At 38.2% G+C, this 20,061-nt stretch overlaps 1 non-coding gene across 1 annotated transcript; it reads right to left on the reverse strand.

The window, feature by feature from the left end:
* Positions 1–18,077: 18,077 nt before the first annotated feature.
* LOC144468224 (U2 spliceosomal RNA) lies at positions 18,078–18,271 on the reverse strand. The gene has a single exon (XR_013493781.1). It is a non-coding gene; the product is annotated as a U2 spliceosomal RNA (small nuclear RNA).
* Positions 18,272–20,061: the final 1,790 nt, after the last annotated feature.

The raw sequence follows: 20,061 nt of genomic DNA on the forward strand, positions 1-20,061 counted from the left end.
TAGCCTAACTGGTGCGAGGCCACGGCTCGTGGAAGCAGCAAAGGAGCGGAGAGCCAAGTTTCTGAAGCGTAACCCCGTAATAGCCGGGAGATTTGCCGTGTGTGCAGGTTGCAACGATCGCCGGATTGTTGTACAAAGGTGAAGTTCGGCCGAAGTGGAATGAAATTTCGTAAACTGCGGGGGCCGCCCTCTTGTTTTCAAACCGAACAATAGATTCCTCTCTATTACCGGCAAAATTGAAAGTGCGCCGAGGCACGCTTTAATTTAAAAACTCGCGTTTCATGCCGGTGCTTGATGTTGTTTTTTGTCTTTGTTTTCTTTACCGCGATTGCAGGATCGTATCGCATGCTGTCTGGCCATTGACCTTAACCCTCGTACGATTCTCTATAGTGCGACGCCCCGAACCAACACACCCTTTGTAACATGAACCGTACCTCCAATCATGCCACGACGCATCTCGCAAAACCATCCCTTAGGGATCAGTAAACCGTAGACTCTAAACACATATTTTTCGGCTACAACAGGTCTAAGATAAAGACAAAATCACTCGATTACCTTAATCTCATACAAGAAATTTCATAGGCTAGACAATTATATGAATACCGCTCTTCACCAACAATAAATCAGTCTGCATTTCTATTTGAAGGCAAGCTTGTCTTAGCTTATTTTGCCCGATCCTTGATCCATCTAGTGTTACGAGTAGCTTTTAAGTCATGCTTGGTAAATTAATACTACGAAGTACGGTACAATTAACCTACCCTACGGTTAGACTAGTTGATCCTATAGTTACTTTTCAGAATATAGTACATAGTAAGAACAATACGTCTATACTATAGGCCCTCCCTGTTACTACGGTCAGAGAGACCGGTCAGTTGATTCTCCATATATTTATTTGTCTAGTTGTAGTCATGTCTGTGGTTGCTAAGAAGAACGCCAATTCTTCGCATTACTAGTGTTTTAACCCTTAACTGCGGACGCCGAATCTGATTGACTCCTCTGTAGATACTATTTTGTATAGTAATTGCATACGGCAGGGTGATCCTCACCGATTCCAATGTCTTTGAAATATGTTCTCAAGGTCATCATTCTGAACAACTTTTTCTTGTACATGTTAGCAACGCATTGCTTTTAGTTTCCGAAATATTCACAAAAATATATTTCGCACACAATATACACACTGTAACAATTACTTTTTAAGAAGAGATACGGCAGAAACAAAATACACAAAACGTTTAAAGGAACGATAGTTTCAATTTCATTAAGTCAATTACTTTGATGAATTGTAGGAGCTCTTGAAGTCGTAATGTGACAGTCGACGTGTTAGATATTGAACTAATTAAATCAATCTTTTATGGTAGTATGCAAAAGTAAGATCGTATAATGATGTATTTCAACGTAACCTTGACATTGAATGAAATATATATTAATACAATGATTTTCAATGTATCATGTATTTTGCAGAAAAAATGGCATAATTTCATCGAAAACGAAAGGACAAGAGAAATCGTGTGTAATTTATTTTTACAACTATTACGTTCAACCATGTTCTGACAATGTTGAACAAATTAAATTTCTCTCGTTATTTGCGTTAATGTCACAATCCTCCCATATGGAGAGGGTGCCATTAACGAGTTTCAAGACTCATCAAGAAAATATGTTCGTACTCACATTTGCACAACTTTTTGATCATATTGCATGCAAGCCTTAACTTCGGAGATATTAAAAACAGTATTAAAAATCGTTAATACGTGTAGTTTTTTTAAATCTGCTACGTTAAACTTATTTGTTCCAACAATTGGAATTTGCTAAAGAAAATAGAAAGGCGTGGTTTATTAGGAAAAAATATTCCTACTACAACATTCCTAATTTTTAGAAATCCAAGAAAGCAGTGTAACTGCTTATTTTATGGTTTAATTTGATTTCCTTGGGATACATTTGTCTATCCGTATATTTTTTTAATTAATACGACAACTGATGACATAATTACAGAAACTGAGAACGCATTAAATAATCTGACACTACAAAATGAATAACTTTTCAATGCATTTTTCACCACATAATAGATACAATATGATTTCGAATTACTAGTCAATTCGTTTTTTAACAGTTTTGATTCTATGTATTGGATAAGACTATGTATTTGGAAGTGAATGAGAACAGCACAGGCACAAATAATATTGCGTAATAAAATTTTGAATAAATCTAGAAGTCCGATTGAAACATTTACCAAATTAAGAAAAAGCTTATGGAGATGAAGCTCCATCGCAGTCACCAGATTTCTTTTGGCACGAAGTACATATATATACTTTTAAACCCACTTGAGATTGCCGACTCGGATGCTCTACAATGAAGAGACACCCTGTCATTCTGCACTCTCGGTAAACGAATTTTTGACCGGTAAGGGGATTCCTGTGGTACCACGGTCCTCTTAATATATTCATCCGGGAACGTACGATTTTATTTTCCCATATTTTATTTTAATAAAATACGAACACCGTAGTTGTCATTTAGAAACTGTTCGTAATATTCAGGTACAATTGTAATAGCTTTGTCGTGTATATAAAATCCTAGGTGATATATTTTATTGATTTAATTAGTAAAACAACTTGTGTTCATTAAAAAATACTGAAACTGAAAATTGTACTTGAAATGCTCAGAAAAATATGATGACAATGAACATTTATGTGCATCATTTTGAAACCGTTGCAAGAAGCAGATTTTAATTTTTAAATGCATGATAATTTGACTTCGGGAGAAGATTGTTTAATCTCTGTACAAAATTTTCCAGACAGCGAACTATCCTCCCTTTTCACCGTAGTCTCTCGTACTGCAGCATATTCAGAGAAAAACGACTTAAGCATGTGAAAGTAGAAGCTTCACGGTATGAAATGGGCTCAGGTAGATTGTTGTCCAACGTTTTTTCACGAAATTACAACAGCTTAACGCATTAAACGCGGAGTTTTACTTTTTCCTACCTTTTTTATTTACGCCGCGCGGAAATAAAGAAAATGCGTTTGTAATTTCAGAAATACGTATTTCAGTTTAAAATACATCCGAAGAATTTATTTTAAAAAACTTAATTCATGCTTTGTAATATTTAATCAATTGTGTAGTATTAATTCCAAGATTCAATATTGCACCTTACAATGAATCTATTAAATTTAGAATTGACCTCAGTGTTGGTCCTCCAGCATAGATCAAACGCAATATATAATATAATAATTGTTCGGTTCAATAATCATTTAACATCGGCGATCAGTGTATTTATCATGGAAAAGACATAATTGACTCATGAATAGGTTGGGAATCACAATTTTAACGTGAAAAATAATAACAATTCATTCATCCAGGATTTAGTGATCGTTTGTTGTCGATTATTAGTGTATTTACAATTTTGCAAGGGATACAATTGACAAAACAAATTTCTGAATGTATTTAACATTGGAGGACCAAACTTGATTATTGATAGGTTATCGATAAAAAAAATTTAACGTCTAAAACAACTACAATTTGTATACTTATAATTTAATGATCATTTACTTTCAGTCATTAGTGTATTTGCAACTTTGGAAATGAGACAGACGAGGAAAGTGTTTGTATTAGTGTTAACTCTTTGCATTTGGGAGATTTTTCTGATATAACTATCAACAACTCGATGCAAATTTCACACAAATTGTGATTTCCTTATACTAAATTGAATTGAAAAGAAATCGTTATACTTCTGTGGAATTTGATAGGAATTGATAAGTAAAACATTCTGTGTCTTTTATTTACTTTACAATGCGAAAAAGATAATAATAATAATAATGAAAAAGAAATGGTATTTTGATATGGATATACAGGTTGTCCCAAAAATCACTTGCAATCGGGAATTGGAGGGGTTCCTAAGATCATTTGGAGTAACTTTTTCCTTAGCGTAAATGCAATCCACGACTTTATTTACAATTTATTAACGAAAAACAGTGACCATTGAGAGACGAGCTCGGCTGGCGGAAGGCGACCAATCATTGCTCAGTGTTTTTCGTTAATAAATTGTAAACCCAGTTGTCAACCGAGTATATAGGGTTTGATACCTGCAATTATTTTTTTTAGATTTCGTGATTAACTAATTCTGGTAGCTAATGTATTTACTATGGAATAAAGGCGATTAATCAATTAATCAGGTGACAATAAAAATCTCTGCTCTATCAGTCTCTACGCTTTTCTGACGGATCTCGTGTATCGGTTACCGTCGGGCCTGCGCGCGTCGACGTTACGTGCCTCATCGGCCATGAAACGATCTACGTATCGAGGATGTATTTATACGCCGCCTGATTGTGCAACATCGTGCAGCCACTTCTTTCGCGAAACGATTGAACGACCAGACTATAATCCATACATGCATAGATAGATTACGTTGATATCGCTTATTAATATTAGGAGTACCGTGTATATTAAAAGTACCATCCACTATAGGTTGTTTACACAACATTCTGCCGAGCTTGTCTATTATTATTTTGATCATTCAATCGTTAATTATTTCGAAAATAGAATATTAATTATACACTATTTGATTCTTAAATTATTTGTTCATATGGGTTTAGAGACTTCTAAGTTGAAAATCTTTTATCTAAGTTAAGGATAAGAAGTAAAATAATAATATTAATAATTTACAATTGCATGCATAAAATGGTACGCGATTTCAAAAAATAAGTAGGCCAGATGTCGAGAAACTTTAAGCTTCGAAAGCTTTAAAGATAGATTAGGCTTATTACGAAATTATAACATAATGTTAACAATTTCTAAAGTTAGCGATTTATTCCCAAAAATCAAAAAATTAGTGTGCCAACAGTTTTTCGGAAATCATATGAATTTAAACACTGTAAAATCACTTATTCCTCGTGTAATTCGATGAATTAAAAACATTTTACTTGAATTTACATCGTTAGTCATGATTAAATGAATGAAGAGAACAGAATTTACAGTTTTAATGTAAAATTATTATTTTATGTTTGCAATAAACGGTTGAACACCCCAAATGTTTGCTTACATTTCATCTCTACTCGCTAATGACTAAACATCGTACACCTAATTGAATTAGAACTCAAACAATATATGTGCGATTTGATAATAACGTATGTACATTTCACCGCAAGTGCTCCATGTGTTGATTGTTTGAAATCTTTCAATCATTGTATTATTCATTGCAGGCTATATAGAAATGCCATCTGTTGACAGTAATTGGTATTCGTGGCTATGATTGCATGCACATTATCCGTAGTCAGTTTTTTCATTCCAATATCTATGACATAGTTCTAAATATAGGGTGTCCCAAAATTCACGCAAGAAGTAATTTTGATAGCAAACACACGTTTTTATAATTATTTGATGTATGGACTTCTAATGTAGTGGCTGGACCTTGTCTTCTGCACCCAAAAGGTGTCCCTAAAAGATAAAAAACACACGTTTATAATTAAAAATTGTAAATTCTTTATTGCTTCATAAAGCTTAATTTTATTATTATTTCAAAAATGGTTTTGATGGCTTTGATTGAAATGGTTTTGATGGCTTTGATTGAAATGGCTTTGATTAAATAAAATACTGTGATTTTATGAATTTTTTCAATTTCGTAGGGACAGTGTTGATGCTTAGATATAAACAACCTCAGTTTTGAAATACTTGTGGTACATAGTGAACATTGTTTGGCTGAACCAAATCTGGACTAAAGGGTCTAGAGTCCAGATAAAATGCGTCGGTTATACGTGTTCAATGGCTACAAAATGTGTTAAGCCATGTCTAAATCATATTATTAACAAGGACCAACATCTGCAACTATAATGAGTCAATTTAACCAGTTATAATAGAACGTTGCATGAACGTGCCATTTCGCTAGGAATTTCTCTTCTGTGAATTTATGTTATCCAATATTGTTGTTCATATTCCAGTTATAAAAGATTCCAAACATTGACTTTGAAATTTGTAACAATTAAAATATTTATAGGAGTAGAATAAAGTAATGTTTTCTCAAATCACTAAGACGTTAAGTAACGTGACCATTTGCAAATCTTATTGAGTAATGCTTTTTTAAGTGCAGACGCATAAGAAGGCTCACTGTTAGTTAAAATACTTTTAAAAATCACTGTTATGAAATTCTTTGTCTAAACATTACTGAACACTGTACTCGCCACATCTTTTGATTGCTATTTTCCAAAATCTTATTTATCTGAATTTTAAGGTAAATATATTGATTGGCTTCCGAGTCATCCGTATGTTCTCTCATCTCATCTCGTCTTATAGCATATTATACATATTAATAGTATTAATTAATTATATTGTATCGAAAAATGTCGATATATATACATTTTTACTTTTGGCTTTAAAGGGGCACGCTCTAGATATCACCTGTATTGTCAGCACCGAGAGAATCGATTCATTTTTCGTTTCAACGACGCCTACATTTAAATAGCGCAGCGAAAGATTGCATTTGATCACGTAAACTCATCGGAGAACGGCATACCCCGATCGAATAGCACCGCGCGCGAATTGCCGGCCATCTAGGACGGATCTAGCCGGTCGAGGCAAATTATTATTTACCCGAAGCGACCTGCTAAATGGGGAAAGAACGAAAACACGTAGCAAGTGTTTCGTGGCCCGACTCGACAAAATTGACGACAATTTCTCGGCGTAGCTTGTGGAATCAGACCGGCACCAGCCGGTCTTTTTCCCTTATTCCGAGCGGTAAAATACCGGGCTGCCGGTGCACATACGTAGGTTCCCAGCGTTCTGACGTAGTATCTTCGCAATCAGTAACTCGATGCGCCAGAAAATCGTGTTCCGAGGCCATCGTCGATCGAGGTTCACCACCGTTGCCCAATCTCTCGAAGGACGGTTTGATTTTTCGATTTTCTTTCCATTCCTTCGCTTTTCCTTGACTTCATTCCCTCTCTCTCTCTCTCTCTCTCTCTCTCTCTCTCTCTCTCTCTCTCTTACCTTCTGCCCTTCTCCTCTTGGTCTTCTTTGCTTGCTTCATCTCCGATCCCAGGAGAGCTCGTTCGGCCACGGAGTAATGGGCGTACCTTCGCTTCCGCGAGAGGGCAAAGCCGAAGGAGAGAAACGAAAAGGAAGGAAGTTCCGCTGGTTCGACCGTTTCCTACCGACCGTCTCTCCTTTTTTTTCAATTGGTCCAAGTTTTCGGACGGAACGACTTATTCCGGTCGATCCAATCTGTTTTATTCTACCGGACCCCGTGTAGACGTACCCATCCAGCAGCCTTTGTTGGGAATGACGTCAGATCCTTCGGAGCGATGTCTAATGAACTGTGATCTCACGATGCATTCCAACTTCCGCTTTAAATAGACTCGTTAATGCGCTATTGTCGCTAGAAGAAAGTTAGCGATTCATGTTTTCGAGATTCTCGTTCCATTTCGCACCAGCAATCCTTGTGCATGGTCCGGGTCGAACACGTTTCCCTCCTCAAGCCTTTTTCTAAAGATTTCGTAAATAGTTTACTAGGTATGAACGTCATTCATCTTTCGAACAGTAATGAGTATTTAATAAACTAATTGTAATATTATTCGTTGGATACAAATAGTAATATAAAAAATTAATAGACCAGCCGTCTTCTTCATTCGCGTCTTTTCATCGCAGTGTTCGAAGTAAGGGTGGAACGACTTCATCCTTATTACAGTAATACTAGAGTAGTCGGTATCATATAAATATAATATAACAAAGTAATGTTTCGGCGAACCTCGATAGACACATTAGCACTTTTCGTGGGAACTCGTGAAATTTTTACCGTCATAGAAAGATGTAGATAACCATAGTCGGTCCACTTTTTCTTCTTGCACTGTACTTTGTCACATTCTTTCGAAACATCTCTTGACATTCAATGATTGACATGTAAATCTGCAACGTTTATTAACGACTTCGCGTTATTGTTCCAATATATTTTCTCCATTATTTTTGTATTCTTTATGTATTTAAATAATTTATAGACTTGGTGGAGTCAAAGTTTCTCTTCGGCAGAGGTTTCAGTTTATTTTTTTTATCGCTGATGCATGGTCGGTCGTGATTGGTATGTTGCAGTCTTCACATATCGGGATTTATTGCTTGGATAGTAATTTGGCGACTTGTTATTTTCTAGTTAAGAAGGTTTTATTGTTTGTCTGCAAAAGAGAGTGTTCTGAATCTCTGATATGATCAGTTGATCTCAATCTATTTCCCATTAAATCTTTAATTTTGTTTTTGTTTCATTCATTTATACGCTTTATTTATACAGAAGTACGCATTAGTTAAATATATGAAATTAGTTAAATATACGAATCATATGATATTGCATTTTATCAGTTTTTTTTCTATTAATTACAACAGACAACGCGTTGAGCAACGTATGGTGTTGCGAGACAATACCTGAAATGCGTACATCGAAGTAATGACCTCAGCTTAGTTAACAAAGAAGAACTTGAAACGATCGCGATCTGGACTTGCCTCGCGGGTACGATCAATCGCGTTGGCTGCTCCATCGGAAGCAAGTCGGCCATGCGAGCTCGTTCGATCGCAATTACCCCATGCGTTCGACTGCTCCTTTCACGGTCTAGAACCGCCCTAAAATCTTTCGACTTTCTTGCGTCTACCACTTAATGGAGAGGGGCTCATCTTTTCCGCGGCCGGATAGCGCCGGAAGGAAGAAGTAGACAGAGTGGGAGAGAAAGCGAGAGAAGAAAGTTCTTTCAGTTCCCCGTCCTTGTCTCGTTCGTCCCGTGATTCTTTTACCATCGAACAAAGTCGTGGAGGTGGCCGCCTTATTCTGCTCGATCCATTCTATATAACCGCACTGTTCCATCCGCTCGACCGTCCATCAAGGATCTAGTTAGCCGGACGAGCGAGCCGTGGCGTGTACGTGCACGTACATGCGCCCGTATGGAGCAGCGCGCACGCTTTACTCGCTTACTCGGTCGCTCGCACGCTCGCAAACTCGACCGCGACCGCGAGCCAAGCTCGGATAAAGCCGTCCCCAGCTATATCGTTTGATTCAATATCACGGGGCCCGGAGGATTTATATTGGGGGAAAATTGCGTTAGCAACAGCTGCCGGTTGCCGCCATATACCTAGCTCTTAACGCGCGCGAAATCCCGTTACGCTGTAAGACGTGTTAATAAAGCCACGACCCCGAGAACGCGGCGCGCGGCTGCCACGCGAACCTCATTCGGTAACCTTAGCACTTTCTCGACCCCTCGTTCCCTATCGATCTCCACCGCCATGGAAAACCTCCGGGAGCAGTCGACCGCCAAGTTTTCTTCTTTTTTTCTTCGCTCTATCCTTTGAAGAAACACCGACTATACTTACCCTTTGACTCCTCCGCACCGTTCGAGTAATTGTTCTATTAACCCTTTTCTTGCTGAGGTGACTGGAGACGACTAACGGTAAAACCTTCGCTGTGTACTAAAGGTGACCGTGTCAAAGGTCAACACCATTTCCCAGGTCTTCCACCGACGCCATTTAGTATATTCTAAACATTCGTAGAGTGAACGAATTATAATTATAGTGGTACGCATAATTAGATGATTATTGGAACTTTCGCTAATTCTTAGATGAAAACATTTGAACCACTTTAAGTAAGAGAATTATTTACACGTTGCTGATTGATGTTGTAATACATGTAATGGGAACATTCCACGTGTTTCATCACATTTTATAGAGATATTCCGATCACAATGTCTCCGTAAGGTGAGAAGCTGAGAATGTGGATAGAATACATTACAGTTCCCGAAGCTTTAATCTCTTTCATTTTCTTGGCCACAGTCCCTCATTGTCCCTTTTTCTGCGGAAAATTGTGCAAACATAGAGGATTCGAGACGATCGTTCACCAGAGGGATAGAATTTCTGAGAGCTTAAGCAAATGAAACTGAGGCAAGCGTGACTTCGGTAACAGTCTGATCGTCTTTGACCAAACAGATCTTATCGAAATCTCCGCAAACTCCTCCTAATCTTGGAGGAAGGACGTCGAACGACGACATCGCTTCTGTGATCAGATTTCGAATCATCGCACTCCACCATCATCTGCCATAGGATTTCTATACGTGTATAACGGAGATACTTTCGATCGACAATACTTTTCCTCAATATTTCCTCTACCGCTTTTTTCCCCCTTTCAATTATGTTGGCGATGACATAAGAGATCCGGAGATATTGGAGTAAAATGTTTACTAAATGTCAACATCAAATATGATCGCGTGTACAGTAGATCATACGTCTTCAGATCCAAATTGAAGCGTGTTAGTTTGTTATTATTACAATATTTTATAGTACCCATAACGAATGATGAAATATTTACTAACGATAATGCACATTTACCTGTTGTAGAAGAAAAACTGATATTATAATATTGAATATGTCAGTTAATAAAGCATTTAATAAAGCTCAAATGTTTAATGACATTAACCATGTAATAATTATGTTCACAAGTACATATAAATAAGTTTGAAATCATTATGTAAATTTATATCTTGATAGGTTGACAGTAAACAACTTATTTCATAGAATGTAAACGAAATTGTAATATATAAATGCATACATATTTTATCTACGTTGTCGAGCTTGAATAGGTGGACTAAAATTATATAAATTCAAACACGAAAATGTTTAAAATGGTGAAAACTGCGAAACTAGTAAACATTAATTGGTTAAATAGTGTTGAATTAATAACCAGCATTACACTATTTATTGAAAAAAATATGAGGTACATAAATACTAGTCTTCTCATAATTCAACTTTCGAAAGTATTGTTAGGCACGAGTCACGATTTCATTAAAAGAAGCCACTAAAATGTAGACAAAAGAATAAAAAAATATTCAATTAATGTCATCATCCACCTTAATTTCAAGAACAGTGGAACTGGAGATGTAACTCACAATTTACAAGGATTCCCTGCTTATTGGAATCTTCTGAAACTACAGATAAATCAGAAGCCTGGCTGTCTCGCCACTCTGTACACGCTGCATGTAATATCAGACAATAATATAACTCAACCTGAACTTCGAACGAAATAACAAATATCTTCCGGAAAGAGAAATTTATCGGCGCCGATATAGAACTCTAATTCTTGGCCGGTCTTTTTCAGAGGCTGTAATAAGAGTTACGATTTCAATATTCCGGGAACGGTCTCGCTCGCAGCCAGTTCCATCGGGATGCAACAAAAAGATCGAATTTATGGAAATCGCATCGAGAGCGAGCAGAAGAAGGAACAACAAAAAGACTGCGCGCGCGTTGACATCCGCTCGTAATCGCGAATAGGAAACTCTGCTACCTGTACTATTTACGAGCGCAGAGGACAGTTTCTCATGGCTGAATCAAATTTCTTATGGAGCCAACGGGAGCAACGGGCTCGCGAGAACAATCTTTTCGCCAGAACGTTTGCTTTCACAGGGAATTTGGGAATTAGATGACGATCTTACCGCGAGTCGCCGATTAATCTCGAAAGGTTGACACGCGGAGGACTCGCGGGAGAATGGAAAAAGGAGAGACATCGATAAGGGATAGCTAAGGAAGGGCGAAGGTCAGAGTTTATCCCGGCTGGTGATATTTCTATTCCATCGGTGTCCTGTTAAGGCTCGAGATTTCACTCTCCCTTTTATTCCGGTTATTTCATATCTCCCGTTCCCATCCTACGTTTCTGTTTTCAGCCTGAGATAGGACTGACATAATTTTCCGAGATAGTACGTCCTGGTCCGAAGCCCCGTTGCTCACCCAGTCGGCCGCCCACATTTTCTTCCTTTTTTCCGTCGCCTTCTAACTCACCGGGTGTCCCAGCTTTCTTGCTTTTTATTTCATCCTCCTTTCTCCTCGTTCTTTCGCCTGGTGAAAGCAAAAGGGCCGCGTAAGTCACTCGAATCGATGATCATCGATCCTTTTTTCTTTCTTCCTCGCATTCCTGTTTTTTCCGTTTTCTCCTCCTTCCTTCCCTCCTTCCCTCCTTCCCACCTTCCTTCCCTCCTTCCTTCCTTCCTTCCTTCCCTCCTTCCCTCCTTCCCACCTTCCTTCCCTCCCTCCTTCCTTCCTTCCTTCCTTCCTTCCTTCCTTCCTTCCTTCCTTCCTTCCTTCCTTCCTTCCTTCCTTCCTTCCTTTCTTCCAAGTCCATTATTTCGTTATTAATAGTCTTCATCATTGCTTCAAGAACGAGTCCCATTATTCTTTCATCGTCGTGTGCTTAAAGAAAGCATTATGGAACGGCTGTTAGAATCTCCTTCATACTGAATGGTTTTAATCAGGGGTTGAAAACGGATATGATAACAGTTTCGGTTCTTGAAACGCTTATGGTGAATCGAGAAAGGGTCATAACTATTATAAGGTATATCGATATTATTATAGGTGTGCTCTGCGATTTTGCTAATGCAAAATACTGTCGAGTAATGAACTCGTGATAAATGTGAATGAGAAAACATTGAAAAATATCTTGGCGTCTTAAAGTGTTAGCGTATTTGTATTGCCTGAGATATGCCTATATTGATTTTTATGAAGAAATGAGCATTTTGCTTTTCATTTAGAAATTCCGGGTATTTGTTTTCCATAATGTATTATCAACCGAGAAAGATTTGGTAGAGACTAGACGACGACTACGACCGTTTATCACCGCGCTCATTCATCCCGTGGTTCTCGCCTTGACAAAGCGAGAAAGGGCCGATCGTTGGGTACGAATGTTCTATGGAAGGAGCCGCGCAAGGTTGCCGTGTGGGCACATGGTGGATTACGGCTGGCTGTCCGCGAACACGTGAACGAGTTCGATTCTTTTCACGGAAGAATGGTTTTTCCGTGTCGCTGAATTCAGTGGTCAGCCCGTACAATCGCGGTGCATTCGAGTGGCCGCTTCTACGGTCGTCCGACGCCGCCAGACGCTCGAAAATAAGGAGGGGCGAAGGCGTTGACAGCGTCCCTGGCTCAAGGACGAGAGCTGCTCCCTTCAAGAAAGCCGGTGGTTGTCCCGGCCTGCGACGGGAATCAGTTTCCCCGCTCTAAAAGGTTCTTCGCGTAGCCCCAAACCGATCAAGTATTTTCCAAACTTCGTTTCATCCGATTCTTTCAACCTTCATCTTTTCTCTGGCTCTCTCCACGTTCTCCTAGCACTGTTCTACCCTTGCACGTTCTCGTATTCTCACGTGTTTCAAGCCTGCGTCCTACCTTCTTCTTTTCCTAACTCTTTCTCTCTCTCTCTCTCTCTCTCTCTCTCTCTATCTGTCTATCTATCTATCTATCCATCTATCTCCCTCTACATAAGGTTGCTGCTCCACCTACTCGTTCCTTTCCTCAGCTGACTTTTCTTTGAAAGTGCGCTGCCTGCGGCTGAAGCGATATCACTTTCCGATAAAAGTCGACTCACGCGTTCCTGTAACTTAAGGAATCGAGCCACGAAGGACTAGTCAGGAAAGTAAGGAAGTTGCAGTGGTCGCGCGAGCTTTCACTGCAACACTAACGTGTGCACATGCGAGGAAGCTGAAATTTTTGTGACCGTGTGACTCTGATATCGATCCTCATCTTGTGGAACATTTGAAATGGGCAATGCGAAAATATTTAATTCACCTGTTAATTTATTTCGTGCATGAATGTATATAGTGACTCACGAAATGATTTCTAAGGCGAAATAATTTTGTTAAAATTCGACTTTCTAGTGACATTCGAAGGACTAGATTACTAGAGAATAACTAAAAAATTTGTTTGAAATAATTACAATTAATGATAGTATATGATTATTTAGAAGTTCACGCTAATAAAGTTTAGAAATATTTTGTCACTAATTGTCGTTTAAGAGTTATGTTATTTCGGATAAGTTTAACTTAATTCGTGATATTAATTCTGCGAAACAGAATGCGTAAACGTATCGCAATTAAACAAGTAATTCTATCATGCTGATCCGGTGGCTACCGTATGTAATAGTAATTAAAATTAAATTAATAATTCACACTCTAGTAACGGTTACGAAGTATTACACATAGTTGCTCCATTCAGTAATTAACCACAAGCATGGCAATAATTTCGATTCGAGGAATAGTACATATATATCTAATTAATATTAATCTGCTAGGAGGGGAATAATTATTGAACAAATGTTATCTTAAGCACATGATCGGCCTAATCACACTCTAGATGAAGTGAACACGTATTTTGTCGGAAAGGTAGTCTGATAAACGTATGATATGCGTATGTTTATGCTGCTTCAAATTGTGGGAACCAATGATGGAACAGAAACTGCAACAAGGCAGCTTATTATTTTCACGTACGCTTGTATCAGATGTTTATTAATTAAATATTTCCAATGATTATTTTCTGAATTACGTTAAATTTTATTTCACGATTTAAAATAGTTGCTTGTTTTTTTGATCGATAATACGTTATAAATGTTTATTTGAAATAGACGTTTTATTCTTGATTTAATAATTTAATATAAAAAATATACATATAACATTGAAATAGTTCGATAATCTTCAATCTCTTTATTCTTTTCACTGAATTAGATTTCATCTATTTCGCTTTGCTATGAACCTTGGAACTAAAAATTATGTTTGAACATCGTAAAATTACTTTAAACGTACGAAATATTCCCAGGAAATAGTTAAAATGATTCCGAAGAAATATTAGTTCATTGAATACTTCCAATAAAATAAATAAATACCTTCTTATTTGTAAAAATGAGAAGTAATCTGAATTTTGAAACAGAATCTTGTAACGAATGTTTTCGCAGGAGTGTTTCGGGCCCCACGTTGGGCGCCAATTTGTAACACTTTATTTTAACGGAAAACGAAATAGTTTATTTACACAAAACAAATGAATTTACACGATGCTAACTGCTGCGTTATGAGACTGGTACAAAGAACCGAACTCGCACGGAGAAACTGACGGATCGTCTCGGTCGCGGCGCGGATCGTCACTTGGGCCAAGGCGTAACACCTATCTACCAAGATACAGATTTTTTTAAGAAAGGTAGTCAGGAAGGTCAACCTTGTCGGTATCTACTCCCTACTAGTTTCTCAAAGGGTGGGCAGAGAGGTCAACTTTATCCGTATCTACTCTCTACACTGCCTTTTCAAAGATTGTCGCAAGACTGTCTTTTCCTTGCTGAGAGTGCCCTTTTTATACCCATTTTGGGTTCTAGCCCTGATCAATGAGCACCGAGTCTCGTACTTTTTATGACTCTCGGTACCTGCTCCGCCGCGCGTACGGTCACCGAGCGTCGCCGGCGTACCGAACTCGTCACGTATCGAATATTTCTATGTACAAAAATCTTAAAAACTAACGTCGCGCTACAATCCTATTTTTAAAGAAGTGTTTTAATTTCCCAAATGCCCTCGTATTTACAATTGAAGAATAAAATGAATTTAAAATAAATAAATATGTCCAAAAGCTCCATTTGCAATGCACTCAGTTTAGACATGAGGCGCAAAGAAATGCTTCCGTGTTATTTATTAAAATTTCTTTCCCCGAATTCCATATTATTTATTAGGAAAAAAGAAGCAACCGGAAGACAGTCTTAAACCTTTTCATATTTCTCGTTAGAGAAATTAACGAAAATTTAGAATAGATGTATGTAGGTAGTGTCGATGTCGATCAAAGTCACTTTGGAAAACAAGTCTGTCGTACATCGACCGTAATTTTTACGTTTACTGGAGAATAGCGCAGGATCTTGAATTCGTTCCATTTCTCGGTTAAAATGACGGCGTAAAAGGAAAAACCGTCCAGGACCCCTTCCCCTCGTTGCACCGATCGCCTTCCGGAACGTCTTTCTCGGTTAAGAACCGCAACCGATGTGCTCCCTTGCAAGTACGCTCATACGTCGAAGTTGAAGACCGACAACTGGAATGGTAGAGTAACAAAGACCAGGTTGTAATAGAACCTTCTTTCAACTTGAGCGGTCCGCAATGACACTGTCTTCTAATACGAAAAAATATAGTACCTAGAGCCTCTGTGTCCGAACACGGTACTGTACGTTTTACAGTCCGGACATTGTGTTTCCGGAACGAAATATCTTCTACAAATATACAGTGAGTTCCCCTTTACTCGACATACACGGATATTTCGTAAATCGTGGAAGATATGACAAAAAGATTAGTATTGTATGAATGCTGTTTGCTATTGTATAAATTCTATTTTTGGTGTACATCGTGTAGCACACATATTTGCACATCCTACACGACTTTTTTAAATAAATTGCTAAACGAATCTTTACGTCTCCGTTTGAGTATATGAAAACTCGGTTGTGTATAACTTAAGTAGAATTTTATTTTGTCCTCGTTTATATGGTTGGGTGTTGGCATATCTGTGGTGATTGGTTTTTTAAATATTAAATAGGCTATAAATTGGCAAAATATTTAAATTTGAAGACTATTATAACACATCGGGAGGCAACATGCACATCCTGATGTTTCAATTTCATAAAAAATTCAGAAAATTCACTCCTTGTCACTCCCGGGAGCGACGTGGATTGTACCACGCAGTAGCACGTTGGGAATTCGCGCGCCCACATCTTATTGCCTACTGTTTTTCTTTAATACCTCGTTAACAAAGCCGCGAATTACATTTCAGCAAAGGAAAAGGTTACTTGAAATGGCCTCTGGAACCCCTCATTTCCCGGAGTGTGTATAATTTTGATATACCCTGTATATTATGGAACTGATTTTTCTGATTCGTGCGACAGTCAACGTCTCTTAACAAGTTTTTAAATGTAAGTAAATTTGGTAAAAATTATTTTTAAACGTAACATAATTATTTTTAGTAGCACCTTCGCCACTCGACCGCAAAGGGTTAAGTCGCGTATTTTGTTGGAGAACTCGTTAAAATAAGCTATCTGATTTGTGAAAAAATATACTTTCCTCTCGATTGTGTAATGTAATCTTTACTGGCACGTGTTTACATTTTGTGGATCTGTAACAAGAAAGGACGAGCACGCGGGGATTGTGCGATATTTGCCACTAAACACGTGCACGTACACACAACCGCACAAATGTCCTAACGAAAGGACATTTAAATCATTATACATATGAATCCAGTATACTCAAGTAAATAAAGAGATCACCGCGATTTCGACCGAGACGAATGTTCTGATATATTTTAAACTTAAGCATAGAATCTATAATTTTAATCCTCGAGAAAATCAGGTGAAATAGAATTACAAAAACATATAACTCAAATTCAAAACCGAAGAATAACAGTTACAGAACCTGTATAATAGCAGATATAAGTCAGAATCCCTATAATTTTTTTGAGAAAATTTCGGTTCTTCATAACTATTTTAAAAACTGAAACCGATATCATAACTGTTTTCAACCCCTAACTATTTTTAGATACTTAATTTACCGGAACCTTGCTGCTTTATGTTAAGAATGATATATTTTCATATAAAATTGTTTAGATAACAGTGTTATATCAAAATTAATATTATCTCATAGCTATTGAAAATATTATTTCATAGAATATTATGAAACCATTAAAAAGTCTATATAGAAGTATTATACTTTTGACAAATGAAGCAATCATCCGAAAAATGAAGTCTTTAACATTAACCTAATTCAGTTTAACCACTTCGGTACGGCGCGCATCGGCCACGAAATTGTGCCCAGAGCCGGCACTCACCATTCGCATGCTACTTCGTGCATCGACAGTGAATCCGTTTTGCTCTTTTACAGATCTTTGACGAGAAAAGCTTGTTTATGTGTATTTCTGGATGTAAACACTGCAATTGTAGAGATAAGGCAAAAGTTCTTGGCAGTCGACTATAGTCGACTATAGTCGATGTTCGGCCGTGTGCGTTCATATCACGGCCGTCGACTATAGTCGACACTCGGCTGTGCGTGTTCATCTGTGGCCGTCGACTATAGTCGACGCTCGTACCGAAGTGGTTAATTTCAAACTAATTTCATTGTTCTAATATTAAAAGTAACAAATAATACATGAAATAATATAAATTTAAATTTTCATAAAAAAATGAACAGCAAAATATAGAGGAATACTGACGAGGAAATTTTGCTCGTGGATCAAAGACTCAAAATTATTTGCAGACATAAGGGATATGAAGAATAAAGGTTATTTAATATAAAAATTATGTTTTACAATAATTAATTAGAGCCAATCTCGGCGGCACTGCAATGCCGAGCTGACTCATGACAGAGGTGGAGCAAGCCCCAACGACTCCGTCGGTTCTCAAAAATCAGGCTAATATTCTGACTACCCGATGGGTAGTGTATCAGATATTAAGCTGATAAGAACAGATACTACACATTTGATCTTAGCCATAAGGCCGAGAAGCGATAGCAATTGCTATAATTTCATTCCTTATCACATCTCAAGCGTCTAATTTTTGCAGCGAGAATGGTTTACGTCGCATAGCCATCTAGCTATCCCTCGTAGAAGTTTCGAGCGTACCGGTTTAACTCGAATAAACATTACAGGTTACAGTCTGGAGTCGTAGAATAGAGGTACCAAACAGAAATATCAATAGAACAGATACTGTTTTAATTTTCTCTTTTGTTATGTACTGTGGCCCATAAAAGTGCCCGCACGTCTCGCAACATGTTTAAATGATTTTCAGATGACAGTGGGTCTAGACTACTAGTCAATGAATGAAATGCTTTTCTTTAATTCTGCTATTACTTGAAAGATCTAAAGAACCACAATTTGTTTCGCAGATTTTAACTGCAAGACACAGTGAAAGAATTTTTTAAGCATGCCCTTTTTCGAGTTTAGTATAGATCGATATTGATGATGATAATGTTGGAACCTCCGACGAAACACGTACCAAAGCTCAATTATATTTTACAATCGGATTTATTTTAATACGTCTCTTGTTACAACGTCGGTTCCTAAGGCTAACTCGGAAATGCGAGTGTACGTTCCGAAAAGATTTTCTAGAATGTCTGTGCCGGTGTTATTGATAGTTATTGACAGGGTCAACAGCTATCCAACAATAAAGGAGCGAAAATTTTCCCGAAATTAACCACCAAAGGAGAGAAACCCTGTTGCGAGGGTTAACGTGGGATAATGTCTAAAAAACTAATTAAATTGGATTAGGAATGATCGTCAAACAAGTGAAGTAATTTCTCTTTGTGATCGATGGGCTCAAAAGTGCCATTGTAATGAATGGCTCAGCCGTAATTTACTTAGACCACCTATTGCCACTTCAGAGTAACGATTACGTTTGTAAAGGACATTTAGGAAATTTTCGCGTTAAAAATCTAAATAAAGGCTCGAAGATATATAAGATGCGTGTTTATACGTTAATGAACATCAATTATGTAAACGCATAATTACAGTTTACATAGCTAGAAACCATATTTCCCAATAATAAATTAGACGGAGATGGGGACAGACCCCACTTTACTCCGTTATTTAAAAAAAAATGTAATGTGTCGTGCCGAGGATAATAAAACTTCGTTAGGTGTGAATAACTTAATTTATTGTACTTTTCTATCCCGCACTTGTCACCGGCCGATTTAACATTGGGTGACTATTTCAAGGAGTCGCAGTGGTAGTAACAATCTTGTGATCGGTTGGATGTTGTGTAATATCGCAATGTCGTATTGTATGTTTCGTAATGGTAAGCTAAACGTAATATCGTACTGTATGTAGTGTAAAAAGCTCTCGCTGCTTCGGAGTACGGTCTTTTATCGCCTCGCGAAATGCCTCGATAAGGCCCAGTTTGGGGGAAACGTCATCCCTATTCGTTGATTGACTTGAGGGAGGAGGATCTTCTCGAGCATCCCCTCCTCGGTGGAGGAAGAAAGTCCACCCTCAAGTCAATGCTGGAAAATTCCCGAAAACTCCCGAAGACGGTTGGAAATCCCCGAGTGACGTCACCCCGAAGCAGCGTGACGATGTGGGCCCGAATAGCCCGCCGCGGATTTATGACTCGCCGCGGATTTATGGCCCTTGGCCTGGCGACGGTCCCGATGGCCCAAAGAAGCGACCGATTTTTCGGAGCCCGAGTTCGAAATTACCTCGCGTGTTTTGCACGTGCGGCGCAAGGGATGCGCACCCTTGTTACACGTGCGGCGCAAGCGATGCGGACCCTTGGTCGCTGTTCGTTTATGGGGACGGCGGCAT

This window comes from Augochlora pura, chromosome 3, assembly GCF_028453695.1.
Source record: "Augochlora pura isolate Apur16 chromosome 3, APUR_v2.2.1, whole genome shotgun sequence".
Classification (NCBI taxonomy): domain Eukaryota; kingdom Metazoa; phylum Arthropoda; class Insecta; order Hymenoptera; family Halictidae; genus Augochlora; species Augochlora pura.